General features: G+C 36.0%; 1 protein-coding gene across 1 annotated transcript in view; it reads right to left on the reverse strand.

Annotated features, from left to right (window-relative positions):
• Positions 1-18,450, reverse strand: part of SLCO1A2 (solute carrier organic anion transporter family member 1A2) — a 150,684-nt gene that overhangs the window by 107,807 nt on the left and 24,427 nt on the right. The window lies entirely within an intron of this gene.

Genomic DNA, 18,450 nt, shown 5'->3' on the forward strand with positions numbered 1-18,450 from the left:
TATGTTTCCAAATATCTGAGGTCAGATAAATACTACACAAGCTCACCAACATCCCCTAATCCTTTGGGTCCCAGTTTAGACTGACTTGAAATTGCCCTTAGGAGGACTTTTCCTGAATTTCAAAGAAGGTTTAGCAGTGTGTGGCATAAACAAAATCTCTAGATAAAATCTGAAGGACAGATTGAGAGGAATTCAAGATGACTCCACGGTCTCACACTCTCATGGAAAATATCAAATGCCCAGTTGCATCAGCCTTATACTCACTCAAAAGGACTGCTATTTTATTTCATAGGTTGAAAGGTTAGAATTGGATCTCACCAAGCATTTCACTACAAACCAACATCCCCTAAACTTAACTGATCTCCGGAAATGCGAAGAGAGGAAAAACTAGGATGGGTGGATGGCAGCAGTTAGACAAAATTCTATGAGATTTGAGCCATTCAAAGCCCTATAGGGCTTTAGTCTTATAACTCCAATGTCATAGTGTCTGTAAAATCTCAATTAATCTCATTCTATTTTTGCAGTAACTGGCTTATTACCATAGTTCCTCCCTTCACCTGATTTCAGTAAGATCGTCTGAATGAGGGAATCCTCTAATTGAACATTTTATTTGAATCTTCCTATTAATAGTGCTACTACAGCTATGTGTGGTTGTGTCTGAAAATACCAGCCACGAACCAAGAGTCCGTCAAGGCTGCCTACATATGAACACACTCTTTATTAATTAACACCTGTCATCTGTTGTTTATAGACAAAACTTTGTTGCTCCGGACCTCTGAAACTCAAAATATTTGTTCAGAATACACAAGTGTTGGCTCTTCCATCCACAGCCAAAAGCATAATGTGAGAAATATCTTCAATCCGTTTATGCTGAAACATTCAACTAAAAAATGTTTTTTCCTTGTTGCTTTACATGTTTGTTTAGTTCATTGCTTGGCTGATTGTTCTTGTAGAAATTGGGGGAAGTACATAAGGTGTATGCAAAAATATCTCAGTAAGCTTGGCCAGTTTGTCCCGCTCAATTTACATTTAAAGTGAAACCACTGATCTTCAAAGAAACTTTTGGCACAGGTTATTAAACTTTCGAACAGTGGTTATAAAATAGTTAGATTTCAACTTTAATTATATGCTACCTCTCTGAGCAGTGCTACAACAAAATAACAGAATCTTCCCCCTTAAATAATTATAAGGTCTGTTTAAACATTCAAATTCTAATCAGAGTCCCTTTGACTATACACATTACTGCTTAAAACCCCTATTATAATTTTAACCAAACATAGTATTCATTACCAAGAATTTGTAACTAAGAGAAATAAATATTTGGAGCCGGTTAATTTTATCACATCTACTTAAGTTGGAAGTTACTTAGCAGGAGATCAAATTGCAATACAATTCAAACATAAACAACAGAAAGTAATAGTATTTTTAAAATGTTGCTAAATATGGAGCGAAACAAAATATATAAAAACAGAGTTTCAAAGAACTAAAGATCTTCTGAACCAACATGAACAGTAATATTGCATAGAGGGAAAAAATGCTTATTCCTAAGACTTCTACTATATGGAAGGTTCATACACTCTTTCTTTATTTTTTGGATGGTGCTCAGAAAAAAAAAAAAGAAAGAAAAGAAAAGAAACAAAAAGGCAAGGCTCGGTGGCTTTCGTAGGAGACAGCAGATTGCTCTGATGCACCTGATTATATCTCGTTTGTTCTCCCTTTTCATTTAGCTCATATGTGAAAATCTCCTGTGGACAACTTGGTTTTTTCCCAGAAGCTTGGTCCAATTCCTTCTTCCAGTGCTGTCAGCATGAAAGGGACCAGGAAGCAGGGCCAAGCAGTTGCAGATCTGTGTAGATACTGCTTCAGGTGATGAAAGGGACATTGCTGACAAGTCAGTAGAGAGGAGAAGTCCAGGCTAATGGCTATTCTCAAGTGGTCATTCACAGTTATTTGCCAGTGAAAATTGAGACTTAAATCTCCCTAATTTACCTTCCCTAGAGCTTCAATATTTTTTACAATAAGTAATTTTTTAACTTCTTTATAACTCTCCCAGCCATGTGGCAGCTTTGGTGTGTGACAAATGGAGGTTATATTCTCCTTCTTACCACTTTCGAACATGAATTTGAAAAAGTTACTTAACCTCTCTAAACATTCAAATGCTCACTGTAAAAGGTAACATTAGGGCTGTTTGAAGATTATGGGAGATATTGCATAAGAATGTTCTAACACAATTCATGACATAAAACAGATTCTGCATAAACTGATATTTCCAAAGTCCACTTCCTTCCTCCCTAAAACACTAATGTCTCCACTATACTCGCGATCCCATTACCTCTCAGTTCCCTGGGGACACTGTGCCAACAATTATATTTTTCCTTTCCTTTCCTAGTGGCTACTGAAAAATCAACAAGCATTCACTGAATATGTGTTTAGTAAGTGCCAGGTATTTTTTTACATGTTACCTTAACCTACCTCTAACCTCTCCTGAAGGTATTGGTATTTCTCCTTTCTGCTATGATGAAACCTCTTAAATTAGGTGACAATAAGAGAATCCAGATAAAGATGGTTGTCAGAGGAAATGTGAATATCTAGATATTGCATTCAATATTTAGATTGTGTGTGCATGTGAGCATTTTCCAGAAAAAAAAGAATCAATTTTTTCCGTCATAGTCTCAAAAGATCCCTGACTCTCAATATGTTACAATACCTTGAATCTACATTAGTAGTTGTTCAGGACTGTCCTTCTATTCCATTGTATCTGTTTCTGTCCTTACCTGAAAGCAGTGTAGCTATGGTTGTAGGGAAACTTTTACTTTTAAATTCAAATTTCTGTTTTTTAGCCTTCATCCTATGTTATTTATCTTTATCATGTAACACTCATAACAACCTTTCTTTCTTTGAATTTTTTCTTCATTTGATTGCTGACACTACTGATATCTCCCAATAAGTCATCTTTGAGCACTTCCATATCTTTCTTTGGCTCCTACTTCTCAGTATGACTCATGAATCCTGGTGTTTCCTGGGATACTCTTTGTCTCAATTTACTGTTGTTGCACATGCACTCCTTGGATTATATACGCTAAGGGCAAAGCTTTGCGCATCTCCAGGTCAGACCTATCCTAATATCTACATCTACATTTCTAGGTAACTAAAAAGTAAATTGAACGTATATTCAAAAATACAGTTTAAATCACTACTATAAAAAAATCAACTTAACACAAAGATACTACTTTTCTTTATCATATGATCCATGTATATTATTTTATTATAATTTCCTGTGTTGGCAATTTTAAGAAGACCAGAGCCACTAAATCATTTCTAGAGGAGTGTGGATTATTATGATCTTTATAGAGTAGAATTTGTCTATATAGCTCAGAAGTCTTTAAAATATGCATACACACCTCTATTTCCTGAAGTATGACTTTATCCTGAAGAGTCCTCCCACTAAAAGACAACTAGAACTTAGATAAGACACACATATTTTTATGGCTAAGCTCACAAAAAGGAAAAGAAATCTCAAAGTGTGAGGGGGTAGGCAATGAGCTGAAATCTGAGCAAAGAGCCATGAGTAATCAATAAGTGAGAGGAAGTTGTTCTGGGAGAAAATACTAATACAAGGCCTAGGATCTGGGAGACCTAAATTTTGAGTCTGTCTCAAGGTTAGGGAGCTGATGTGAGTTTCCTATATTACCCTTAATCTCCCATGGAGCTAAAGTGATCCTAGACGTTAGGAAATTCTGTATAGTGGCAATGCAAACAAATCTTTTCTCAGGGAATATTTCCAACATAAACACTTAGGATTCTTACAGATTATGTTAAAAAACAGATGATCTTATAAACAAAAATCAAACTACTGTAACTGAGAGTTCGCAGAAACAAAATACAGATAAGTTTAAAAGAAAATTTGTATGCTGAAATTATCAGATGGACAGTATAAACTAACCATATATAAAATGGTTAAAAGATTTTAAAACTGATTATTTTTAATTAACCAAAAAAGGCTACTTAAAATGGCCAAGAAGTATTTAGAACTAAACTAATTTAATCTTTGATATTAAAATAGTATTGAATGAGTAACAGCATATCAGATACAGATGAAAGGGATGATTTGTGAATTTGAAAATAGATTTTAAGAAATTACACAGGATTATCACAAAAAGCATAAAATAAAGGCCCTGTATAATGTAGTGACAGAGAAAAAAATTCAAGAATCAGAATAAATTTGAATCACAGCTCTATAAGTAACTAGCGCTGTGACTTCGAGTATGTTACTACCGTCTCTGTACCTCAGTTTCACCATATATTTTTAAATGATGGTTTATGTAAGAATTAAATTTAAAATATTTATATATAATTCTTGAATAAAGTCTGGTAATATTAAGCACTATGGAATAATTGTCATTATTAATATGACAGAACTAAGCCCAAACATACCTATGATATTAAGAAATATGCAGGCTTAATTTACCTCCTAAAAGAAAGAACTTTTCAGATTAACTCCCAAAACAAATCTCAATTATATGCTGTGTATGACAGAGACACACTAAATACAAATTTATACATAAAGATAACAATAAAAGAACGGGCACAGTGGGATAGAAAATAAAAAAAGGGAGAGAGAAAAAGGAAGGAGAGAGGTAAGAAAAAAATGAGTTATGATCATAATATTTGAAAAGGTAACATTTGGAGCTTTCGAAAAAGCATTAAATGTGACATAGGGAAGTACTTTAAATATACTAAAGGGAACAATTCACAGTAAAGATATTAAGTGTTATACATTTCTATGCACCCAATGAGTAAAACAACTTCATGAAGCAGAAAACACAGGAGATGCAAAGACAAACAGGCAGAAACATTTAAATAATAGTAGCTTAATTCTCATGCAGTCCAAGTTCTAGTAAGGCAAAAAGTGTAAACAAGGATTTGTAAGACTTAAATTACATTTTTAATAAAGTAGATTGTATGGAGATCTATAGAACGGTGAGAACTTTTGTATCTTAAGCAGAAAATACGCCTTTTCCAGTGCTAATGGAATCTTTACTAAAATAGATTATATACTAGATTGCAAATATAAATTTAATAAAGTCTCAATAGCAATAATACAGAAAACATTGACCACAAAACAATAAAAGAAATAATTTCACTGAGAAAGATTTATGAACAAAATCTATTGAGCTAAAGAAAGGATAAAAACAAACAAAAATTATAGAATGTCCAGAAAACCTTCATGGGTTGAATTGTGTCCCTGCAAAATGCATCTGTTGAAGTCCAAATAGTACCTCAGAATGAAACCACATTTGTAAACAGAGTTATTTCCAAAGTAATTGTTAAGATGAAGTCATACTGAGATACTTTGAGACCCTAGTAGAATATAACTGGTGGATGTATGAAAAGGGGAAATTTAGTCACAGAGACACGCACACAGGGATAATGCCTCATGGAAATAAAGACAAAGATTAGGTGATGCTGCTTCTCCAAGCCAAGGAACACCAAAGATTGCCAGCAAAGTACCAGAAGCTAGGAAGAGGCATGGAACAGCCCTCAGAACCAACCCTACTGACACCTAATCTTAGACTGCTTGCCTCCAGAACTGTGAAACAATAAATTTCTGTTGTTCAAGCCACATGGTGTTGCAGCACTTTTTGTCCCAACAGGTTGGAAATATCATTGTTATTTTCCCATTTGTTGACCAAATCTCCAACTAGACTATATGTAAGGTTTTAGTGTCCAATAGATGCTCTAAGTATTATTGAATGAATAATTCAAGCATTATGGGAGAGTTAAATTATTCTTAAGGTTTCTTCTAACTCAGCAATTGTTTTTCATTTGTTTCTTTGTTTATTTTTTTGTTTTTATTTGGAGGAATCATCAAGCCTTTCTAAAGCTCCTAATCTGTATGTCTGAAAAAAGATCTCAGGAGTCCTTAAAAAATGCATTTTCTTTTAAAATATTAAAACAGTATTAAAAACACATGCTCCTGCTTAAGAAAATTTATTGAGAAGTTTTTAAAATATAAACATGCAAACCATTAAATACCGAATTCTCCATAAAAGCACACAAAGAAAATTAAGCTCTAAGTGAGAGGGCACTGCTCACTCTTAATCAGACTTCGGTGGGTGGGTGGCGTGAGGTGGAGCCGGGTGGAGTGAGTTGGTCTCCTTTCTCTTTTCAAAACTTTACTCACATGTTTTGAATCTGGCAAAAGGAGATATGAAAAGAGTGTTGGAATAGGCATTTTTCACTTAATAAACTTAAAAATGTCTGTGCTACATTTTAAAGGATGGTAGAAAAGAATAATTTTTAAAAGACAATTCTAGATTCTTCTCTAGCAAAGTGAATCTGTGATACAAAGAGATGAAAGTATGCTGGAAAAAATCCTTAAGCTTGCTAATTTGCAAATTAATTAATTTTCAAAGTTAATAAAAATTAACTTTGAGACATGAAAAGAAGTCTACAAACAATAAATGAACAATATTGAAAAAGTTAAAAGAAAAATAAAAAGCAGCTTGTTGGAGATACTTTTAAAACATAAAGATGCAAACCATTAAATACTGAATTCTAATACATGAGTCTAAATACCTACCAAAGCCACAAAGAGATTCCTGAAGGAATAAACATGTAATCTATACTTCATTTAACCATGGCAATATTAAAATGAAAACAAAGAAATAAAAAGAACACATGGACAAAAAGAATGAGAGAGGAAACAATAACAGGCTGAAGGTATTCACATATATTTGGAAGGTGGCAAAAGACTGAGGAGAGGTAATGACTCATCTTCAGAATCCTAAGCTTAGCTAAGAAAGCAATGTTAACAGGAAGCAAGCTGCTACTCCAGTGTCCCTGCAAGTCTAGGGATTTTTAGACCCCAGAAAACTCAGAAGAAAGGCCATGGGATAAGACTAAAAGCTAGAAGATTTTTATATACTTTAACACTATGGACTTTAAGAGAGACCCTCCCTGCATACTTCCTTCCAAGCATCCAGGTAACAACCTTCTCTAACCCCAACAACAGTTTAATTTCTGGATAAATTAAACTTGATAGACTCTAGGTCTGTGGAAACCAATCACCATAAAGGAAAGAAGAAAAACACTAGTTTAAAAACAGGGAAAATCAACTAAATTGTAAACCCTCTTCCTCAACTTGACTATTCACTCCTTGTGGAAAACATTAGTGAATTAAAAAAAAAAAAAAAAAAAACCCACAAACCTGAAATCACCTGGCTAAAAGAACCACAAATACTGATATTTGAGAGTCTCCCAGATAAATGGTCTTCTTCCTACCCAATAACCTTGCAATGAAATCCACCATTTGGCAAGCCATGTCCCTGCATGTAACACCCAATCAACATTGCAGTCTCACTAATAAAAATCAATGGACTTCTAATTAGCCAGGTGAGGTGGCGGGCACCTGTGGTCCCAGCTACTCCGGAGGCTGAGGCAGGAGAATGGCATGAACCTGGGAGGCGGAGCTTGCAGTGAGCCGAGACTGCGCCACTGCACTCCAGCCTGGGCCACAGAGCAAGACTCTGTCTCAAAAAAAAAAAAAAAAAAAAATCAATGGACTTCTTACCTCTCCTTACATATTTAAACAAGAGAAAAGAAGAAGCATGTGTCAACAAAAAGACTTTTACATGAATATTTGTAGCAGCTTTATTTGTAATAACCTCAAACTGGAAATAACCCGAAGTCCATTAATGAAATGGCTAAACATTTTGTAATATATTCACACAATGAAATACTACTTCACAAATTAAAATATGAACATGGATACAGAATGCAGATGAATTTCAAAATCATTATGCTGAAAGAAAAAAAAGTCAGGCAAAAAGGAATACATGCTATACTACCTCATTTGTATATAATTCTAGAAAATGCAAACAAATCCATAGGAACAAAAAACACAGCAGCAGTTACCTGAGGAGGGGGTTGGGGAGTGGAAGGAAATGAGGAAGTGTAACAAGAGATAAACTAAAAAAGGTTACAAGACAACATTTTAGGAGGATGGAAATGTCTGTTACATTGATTGTGGTGATGGTTTCAGGGGTGTGTGCATTGGCCAAAACCAGTCAAATTATACATTTTAAATATGTGCAGTTTATTGCATTTTGATAATCCCTAAATGAAGGTGTAAAACAACACAAATATAAAAATAAATAAATGGGCCAATAAGGATTATCAGATATTTAAAGAAAGCTCCAATAAGAAATATAAACATCAGAGGGTGGCACCAAGATGACCGAATAGGAACAGCTCCAGTCTGCAGCTCCCAGCATGAATGATGCAGAAGACGGGTGATTTCTGCATTTCCAACTGAGGTACCAGGTTCATCTCACTGGGGCTTGCCAGACAAGTGGGTGCAGCCCACGGAGCAGGGCGGGGCATCACCTCATCCAGGAAGCTCAAGGTGTCGGGGAATTCCCTTTCCTAGCAAAGGGAAGCCGTGACAGATGGCACCTGGAAAATCGGGACACTCCCACCCTAATACTATGCTTTTCCAAAAGCCTTAGCAAACGGCACACCAGGAGATTATATCCCGCACCTGGCTTGGAGGGTCCCACACCCACGGAGCCTCGCTCATTGCTAGCACAGCAGTCTGAGATAGAACTGCAAGGTAGCAGCAAGGCTGGGGGAAGGGCGTCTGCCATTGCTGAGGCTTGAGTAGGTAAACAAAGCAGCTAGGAAGCTTGGACTGGGTGGAGCCCACCGCAGCTCAAGAAGGCCTGCCTGCCTCTGTAGACTCCACCTCTAGGGGCAGAGCATAGCTGAACAAAAGGCAGCAGAAACTTCTGCAGACTTAAACGTCCCCGTCTGACAGCTTTGAAGAGAGTAGTGGTTCTCCCAGCACGGAGTTTGAGATCTGAGAACGGACAGACTTCATCGTCAAGTGGGTCCCTGACCCCGAAGTAGCCTAACTAGGAGGCACCTCCCAGTAGGGGCCGACTGACAACTCATACAGCCGGATGCCCCTCTGAGAGGAAGCTTCCAGAGGAAGGATCAGACAGCAACATCTGCCGTTCTGCAATATTTGCTGTTCTGCAGCCTCCGCTGGTGATATCCAGGCAAACAGGGTCTGGAGCGGACCTCCAGCGAACTCCAACAGACCTGCAGCTGAGGGTCCTGACTGTTGGAAGGAAAATTAGCAAACAGAAAAGATATCCACACCAAAACCCAAAACCCCATCTGTAGGTCGCCATCATCAAAGATCAAAGACAGATAAAACCACAAAGATGGGGAGAAACCAGAGCAGAAAAGCTGAAAATTCTAAAAATCAGTGCACCTCTTCTCCTCCAAAGGAACAGAGCTCCTTGTCAGCAACGGAACAAAGCTGGACGGAGAATGACTTTGACGAGTCCAGAGAAGAAGGCTTCAGACGATCGGTAATAACAAACTTCTCCGAACTAAAGGAGGATGCTCCAACCCATTGCAAAAAAAACTAAAAACCTTGAAAAAAGAGTAGACAAATGCAATGTAGAGAATAAACAGTGTAGAGAAGTCCTTAAATGACCTGATGGAGCTGAAAACCATGGCACAAGAACTATGTGACACATGTACAAGTTTCAGTAGCTGATTTGATCAAATGGAAAAAAGGGTATCAGTAATTGAAGATCAAATGAATGAAATGAAGTGAGAAGAGAAGTTTAGAGAAAAAAGAGTAAAAAGAAATGAACAAAGCCTCCAAGAAATATGGGACTATATGAAAAGACCAAATCTACGTCTGATTGGTATACCTGAAAGTGACGGGGAGAATGGAACCAAGTTGGAAAACACTCTGCAGGATATCATCCAGGAGAACTTTCCCAACCTAGCGAGGCAGGCCAACATTCAAATTCAGGAAATACAGAGAACACCACAAAGATACTCCCCAAGAAGAGCAACTCCAAGACACGTAATTGTCAGATTCACCAAAGTTGAGATGAAGGAAAAAATGTTAAGGGCAGACAAAGAGAAAGGTCGGGTTACCCACAAAGGGAAGCCCATCAGACTAACAGCGGATCTCTCGGCAGAAATTCTAGAAGCCAGAAGAGAGTGGGGGCCAATATTCAACATTCTTAAAGAATTTTCAACCCAGAATTTCATACCCAGCCAAACTAAGCTTCATACATGATGGAGAAATAAAATACTTCACAGACAAACAAATGCTGAGAGATCGTGTCACCACCAGGCCTGCCTTACAAGAGCTCCTGAAGGAAGCAATAAACATGGAAAGGAACAACCGGTACCAGCCACTGCAAAAACATGCCAAATTGTAAAGACCATCAATACTAGGAAGAAACTGCATCAACTAATGAGCAAAATAACCAGCTAACATCATAATGACAGAATCAAATTCACACATAACAATATTAACCTTAAATGTAAATGGGCTAAGCTCCAATTAAAAGACACAGACTGGCAAATTGGATAAAGAGTCAAGACTCATCAGTGTGCGGTATTCAGGAGACCCATCTCAAGTGCAGAGACACACATAGGCTCAAAATAAAGGGATGGAGGAAGATCTACCAAGCAAATGGAAAACAACAAAAAGCAAGGGTTGCAATCCTAGTCTCTGATAAAACAGACTTTAAACCAACAAAGATCAAAAGAGACAAAGAAGGTCATTACATAATGGCAAAGGGATCAATTCAACAAGAAGAGCTAACTATCCTAAATATATATGCATGCAATACAGGAGTACCCAGATTCATAAAGCAAGTCCTAAGAGACCTAAAAAGAGACTTAGACTCCCACTCAGTAATAATGGGAGACTTTAACACCCCACTGTCAACATTAGACAGATCAACAAGACGGAATGTTAACAAGGATATCCAGGAATTGAACTCAGCTCTGCACCAAGCAGACCTAATAGACATCTACAGAACTCTCCACCCCAAAACAACAGAATATACATTCTTCTGAGCACCACAGCACACCTACTCCAAAATGGACCACATAGTTGGAAGTAAAGCACTCCTCAGCAAATGTAAAAGAACAGAAATTGTAACAAACTGTCTGTCAGACCACAGGGTAATCAAACTAGAATTCAGGATTAAGAAACTCACTCAAAACCACTCAACTACATGGAAACTGAACAACCTCCTCCTGAATGACAACTGGGGACATAAAGAAATGAAGGCAGAAATAAAGATGTTCTTTGAAACCAATGAGAACAATGACACAACGTACCAGAATCTCTGGGATGCATTTAAAGCAGTGTGTAGAGGGAAATTTATAGCACTAAATGCCCACAAGAGAAAGCAGGAAAGATCTAAAATTGACACCCTAACATCACAATTTAAAGAACTAGAGAAGCAAGAGCAAACACATTCAAAAGCTAGCAGAAGACAAGAAATAACTAAGATCAGAGCAGAACTGAAAGAAATAGAGACACAAAAAACCTTTCAAAAAATCAATGAATCCAGGAGCTGGTTTTTTGAAAAGATCAACAAAATTGATAGACCGCTAGCAGGACTAATAAAGAAGAAAAGAGAGAAGAATCAAATAGACGCAATAAAAAATGATAAAGGGGATATCACCACCAATCCCACAGAAATACAAACTACCATCAGAGAATACTATAAACACCTCTACACAAATAAACTCGAAAATCTAGAAGAAATGGATAAATTTCTCAACACATACACCCTCCCAAGACTAAACCAGGAAGAAGTTGAATCCCTGAATAGACCAATAACAGGTTCTGAAATTGAGGCAATAATTAATAGCCTACCAACCAAAAAAATCCAGGACCAGATGGATTCACAGCCGAATTCTACCAGAGGTACAAGGAGGAGCTGGTACCATTCCTTCTGAAACTATTCCAATCAATAGAAAAAGAGGGAATCCTCCCTAAGTCATTTTATGAGGCCAGCATCATCCTGATACCAAAGCCTTGCAGAGACACAACAAAAAAAGAGAATTTTAGACCAATATCCCTGATGAACATAGAGGCAAAAATCCTCAATAAAATACTGGCAAACTGAATCCAGCAGCACATCAAAAAGCTTATCCACCATGATCAAGTTGTCTTCATCCCTGGGATGCAAGGCTGATTCAACATACGCAAATCAATAAATGTAATCCATCATATAAACAGAACCAAAGACAAAAACTACATGGTTATCTCAATGGATGAAGAAAAGGGCTTTGACAAAATTCAACAGCCCTTCATGCTAAAAACTCTCAATAAATTAGGTATTGATGGGATGTATCTCAAAATAATGAGAGCTATTTATGACAAACCCACAGCCAATATCATACTGAATGGGCAAAAACTGGAATCATTGCCTTTGAAAACTCGCACAAGACAGGGATGCCCTCTCTCACCACTCCTATTCAACATAGTGTTGGAAGTTCTGGCCAGGGCAATCAGGCAAGAGAAAGAAATAAAAGGTATTCAATTAGGAAAAGAGGAAGTCAAATTGTCCCTGTTTGCAGATGACGTGATTGTATATTTAGAAAACTCCATTATCTCAGCCCAAAATCTTCTTAAGCTGATAAACAACTTCAGCAAAGTCTCAGGATACAAACTCAATGGGCAAAAATCACAAGCATTCCTATACACCAATAACAGACAAACAGAGAGCCAAATCATGAGTGAATTCCCACTCACAATTGCTTCAAAGAGAATAAAATACCTAGGAATCCAACTTACAGGGGATGTGAAGGGCCTCCTCAAGGATAACTACAAACCACTGCTCAGCGAAATAAAAGAGGACACAAACAAATGGAAAAACATTCCATGCTCACAGATAGGAAGAATCAATATTGTGAAAATGGCCATACTGCCCAAGGTAATTTATAGATTCAATGCCATCCCCATCAAGCTACCAATGACTTTCTTCATAGAATTGGAAAAAACTACTTTAAAATTCATATGGAACCAAAAAAGAGCCTGCATTGCCAAGACTATCCTAAGCAAAAAGAACAAAGCTGGAGGCATCACGCTACCTGACTTCAAATTATACTACAAGGCTACAGTAACCAAAACAGCACGGTACTGTTACCAAAACAGAGATATAGACCAATGAAACAGAATAGAGCCCTCGGAAATAATACCACACATCTAAAACCATCTGATCTTTGACAAACCTGACAAAAACAAGCAATGGGGAAAGGATTCCCTATTTAATAAATAGTGCTGGGAAAACTGGCTAGCCATATGTAGAAAGCTGAAACTGGATCCCTTCCTTACACCTTATACGAAAATCAGTTCAAGATGGATTAAAGACTTAAAGGTTAGACCTAAAACCATAAAAACCCTAGAAGAAAATCTAAGTAATACCATTCAGGCCATAGGCATGGGCAAGGACTTCATGACTAAAACACCAAAAACAATGGAAACAAAAGCCAAAATTAACAAATGGGAACTAATTGAACTAAAGAGCTTCTGCACATCAAAAGAAACCACCATCAGAGTGAACAGGCAACCCTACAGAATGGGAGAAAATTATTGCAATCTACCCATCTGACAAAGAGCTAATATGCAGAATCTGCAAAGAACTTAAACAAATTTACAAGAAAAAATCAAACAACCTCATCAAAACGTGGGTGAAGGATATGAACAGACACTTCTCAAAAGAAGACATTTATGCAGCCAAGAGACACATGAAGAAATGCTCATCATCACTGGCCATCAGAGAAATGCAAATCAAAACCACAATGAGATACCATCTCACACCAGTTAGAATGGCGATCATTAAAAAGTCAGGAAACAACAGGTGTTGGAGAGGATATGGAGAAATAGGAATGCTTTTACACTGTTGGTGGGACTGTAAACTAGTTCAACCATTGTGGAAGACAGTGTGGCAATTCCTTAAGGATCTAGAACTAGAAATACCATTTGACCCAGCCATCCCATTACTGGGCATATACCCGAAGGATTATAAATCATGCTGCTATAAAGACACATACACACGTATGTTTATTGCAGCACTATTCACAATAGCAAAGACTTGGAACCAACCCAAATGTCTATCAATGATAGACTGGATTAAGAAAATGTAGCACATACACACCATGGAATACTATGCAGACATGAAAAAGATGAGTTCATGTCCTTTGTAGAGACATGGATGAAGCTGGAAACCATCATTCTCAGCAAACTATCACAAGGACAGAAAACCAAACACCACATGTCCTCACTCATAGGTGGGAATTGAACAATGAGAACACGTGGACACAGGGTGGGGAACATCACACACCGAGGCGTGCCGGGGGGTGGGAGGGGGGAGGGATAGCATTAGGAGATATACCTAATGCAAATGACGAGTTGACAGGTGCAGCACACCAACATGGCTCATGTATTCATATGTAACAAACCTGCACGTTGTGCACATGTACCCTAGAACTTAAAGTAAAATAATAAAATAAAAATCAAAAAGAAATATAAACATCAAAAGATTTTTTTTAAAAAAAAGGGATCTGAAGGAAATGAAGACCACAGCAGGAAGAGAATTTTAAAAAGAAACCAAAAAAGAGAAAGCTGTAAATAGTATCCTCAGACATAAGGATGGATATTACGTCAATAAGACAAAAGCAGGATGCTATAAAAGAAGATTCAGAAAGCATGATCTCTTGAAAATTAAAAATAGGATTGCAAAAGTTAGTTTTTTTTACGGAAAAGTTGGTAGATTAAGTTTAGGAAATTTCTAAGGAGTTAAAGAATTAAAGAGATTAAAAAATAGTGACAATATATATAAATAAATACAAGATTAATAAAAGCATTTTGGGGGAGGAAAGCAGAGAAAATGGAGAGGAGACAAATATCAAGGAAAAATTCAAAAGTACTTTTCGGAACTAAATAACACAAATTTATATATTAAAAGATACACCGAGTTTCCAGCCTAGTCAATAAAAAAAGATCCACACCAAAGCATATCAGCATGAATTTAAATATATCAGGAATACAGAAAAGATCCTAAGGACTTCTACAGAGAGGTTTTAAACAATGAAATATAAAAAATCAAAAACTGCTTTTCTTTTAGCCACCTTAGTGGTTAGAATACAGTGAAATAATGCCTTATAATTCTGAATAAAAATAATGTGTTTAGAACTATGCTCAGAAACAAAAGGTCTCAGTCTTTCATGTGTCCATTCTCAAGAGGCTACTGCAGTATATGTTCCATCAAAATAAGGATGTAAATCAAGAAAACTAGAACAGTATTTTTTAAATGGAAGAATGATGGGAGTATTTCTCAATATGAAAGCGAAAGGATAAATACAACTACGTAGCAATCCTAGAAAGCAATCAGTTTGGAGAAAAGCAGAAGGTCAAAGGCTATAGGAGAAAGACTTCCATGAGAATGGGCAGTGAGAGGGGAAGTTGGAAATAAGAAGGAAATATTATCATATGAAGAGTGGTCATATCATATTTTATCATTCTCTGAGACAATTTGCAAACCTAAAACTGAACAATCAAAAAAGAGGCAAATGTTAATTAGAAGAAAAACAAAAGGTTAAATAAGAAAGGAAAATACTCATAGCATATTACTCAGTTCAATAGTAATCAGCATTTAGGTTGTCATAAAATCATGCCATTCATCAGAAATTAATAAAGCTATCAAAGTACCGGGACTACAAGACATAGAAGGCAACTGGAAGGGATTCCTGTTGATCCAACATGGGATAATTTTAATATGAAAAAGACAAAGGAAATCAAAATACATATAAAGTATATTTCAAAAAAATGAAAAAGAAAAATCATATATCTTGCCTTTCATTTAAAACTACCTCAAGGTAATCAAATAGTTAACAAGAGATGTTCTCTTTCATTGAAGAATTTCAACTAATAAATGACAAATGAATGACAGAATTAGACTAGCACTATTTTTCAACCCCTAATAAAAAGGATTTCAGGCAGTTATCGTCAAAAGATTGCTAAAACCAGTAAATGAAAGGCTGACAGAGAACTCAGAATGAACAACTTGCCTGCTATCTGAACCCACTGATCATTTTTAACCTCATAAAAGATATTATGTACCCCTTGATATAATGCAACAGGAAATAAACAGCATCACGTGAGACATATTCTTACCAAAACAATGGAAGCCGAATCATATCAAGCCTCTAGACCAAACTACAAGTATAGAGGAAATGCAAATGAGAAAGGAACATGTTAAATGATACCAGACGTATGCCATCAGCAAAATCCAGGATGTGGGAAATTCTACACAACAAATGCCCCCATTTTTTAAGTATCAATAATGAGAAAAATAAAGGACAGAAAATTGTAAATTAAAGAGTCACACAGAGCAACCAAATGCAATCTTGTTTAGATTATGAATCCAACAAACCAGTTAAATTTTTTTTGTAGACAACTGGAAAGCGTGAATGCTGAATGAATTATTTATTTATATTAAGGAATTCCCATAAATTGTATGTTTAGATGGGATAATGGTTTTATAGCTATGTTCTATAAAATGTCCTTATCTTTTATAACACTAAAAAATGTAGAGTTAAAATTATGTGATCTCTAGGATTTGTTTTAAATAATACAGTGGGAGGTGTGAGGAAAGTAGGTAGAAATATAGAGTGAGCAAGATAGATCATTTGTTGATAATTGTTCTAATTTTATATACATTTGAAAGTTCCCACAAGAAACACTTTAAAATGTAAATAGAAAAAAAGATGTACACCTAATATTGATATAATTCAAAAAATGTATTAAACTATTTTAGGATAGTGGTAGAGAAGAAAAGTGAGGAGAGCTGAATCTTCATCCTCTAATATGGGATATCAACATATAAAATGTAAATTTAATAAATCAAGAGTGTCCAGAGAAGTAAATATTTTTGAAATGTAGAAACAGCTAAAATAGTTAAAGAAATGTAGAAACAGCTAAAATAGTTAAAACTGAGTGCCTGTGGAGAGCAAAATTTATGGGTGGGCAGAATTAAGGCAAGGAACTACTGTGTTTATTATTAGTCTTCTAATACCATTTGAACACATACAAATTTGATAAAATGTAAAAAAACATTTTTAAAATGATATATAAAACATCTTTTACTTTTAAAATTTGATAGGAAGAAACCCATTAATACATATTACAAATTATATCCTAATCTGACACTCATGTTTATCTTCAATCTCTTCTCATTTGTTCCCTTTATTTATGTCTTTGTCAAAGCATGTTATGATTATGAATATGACTTGGAGTCATTTACTTCTCTTACTCCTCAGCAACCACCCTGGTCTAAGGCCTCATCATCTCACTGACATCGTCTCCTGATAGATTTCCTGTTTTTACTCTTGCCACCCTCTAATTCATTCCACGAATATCCCAGGATATTTCTTTATATATTTTGTAATATTCAAATAATAATAATAATAATATAATAAATAATTTTACAATTATTTTGTAATATTCAAAGAATATAAGCGACTTGCTTAAGGTGAAAGAGCTACTCAAGGATATTACAAAATAATTGTAAAATTTCTGTGTAAGAATGAATGGAAAAAGTCATCCAAAAACTACTTGACTATATATACCTATGGATCTCTATCTAAGTGCTGAAAAATGAATTTTTTTATTCATTTGGTTATGTAGCAGTTGTTCATTCTAATTTTGTTTTGTTCCCTGTCATATCTCTGTTACCTAGAATAATCCCTACCACAGAGTAGGGCTTCCATTACTCTTATGCTTTTAAATCTCCCCTCACCTCATTGTAAATGACTTTTGATTTCTCTTTTATGCCCTTTTTATACACCTTCCCCTTATATCTCCATTTATTCCTGAAGCTTTATGGGATTCAGCCATTGAGGTCACTTGGGTTTAGATATACCAAAAGTCTGTGATTTCTCTGTTTGCATATATGCACATTTGTTGTTATCCTTACCCCTTTCTATCAGTTCCTTACCATAACATACACTTAATTCTTGGAAATTCACTCATGTCTTACAAAGATGGCAAATTCAAATTTCTGCTGTGTATGACACACCATTAACTGCACAAGGACACTCTGTATTTGCTACGTTAATATTTACTGATGAGTTAATGTAATAACGACCCATCTGCTTCTGCTGCCTGTGAGGTACTTTCTATGTGTAGGGATGGAAATTAATGACAGAGGCTCTCTGAGCTGCCTGATGTCAGAGCTGAGAAAGGTGTGAGGGGTATATAAGAGCTGGATTACTAGTTAGCAAATGAGGGGGTAAATATTCCAGTGGATGCAAGCTTGGACTCTTTTCTTGAAGCTTTCTTTCTATCAGAGGCATTTGCTGATATTCCTGACATTGAAACATTAAAAGGTAAAGAATTTCCTATTTCTGGGAAAGTTTTATTTATTTATAGAAATGCACACTTGGTGTTAAACTCATGGTTTATTTCAAAGAAAGGCTAAAGGGAAAATGTATTACAATATAAATGTTCAGATTGCTTAGAGAAGGAAATTGGGAAAGTAAAAATCTCGAAATTACTTGAAAAGTGGACAGTATTAAGGGACTATATCAACAAAAATTTTGATCCTTGTA

The sequence above is a fragment of the Pongo abelii genome, chromosome 10 (genome assembly GCF_028885655.2).
Source record: "Pongo abelii isolate AG06213 chromosome 10, NHGRI_mPonAbe1-v2.0_pri, whole genome shotgun sequence".
Classification (NCBI taxonomy): Eukaryota; Metazoa; Chordata; class Mammalia; order Primates; family Hominidae; genus Pongo; species Pongo abelii.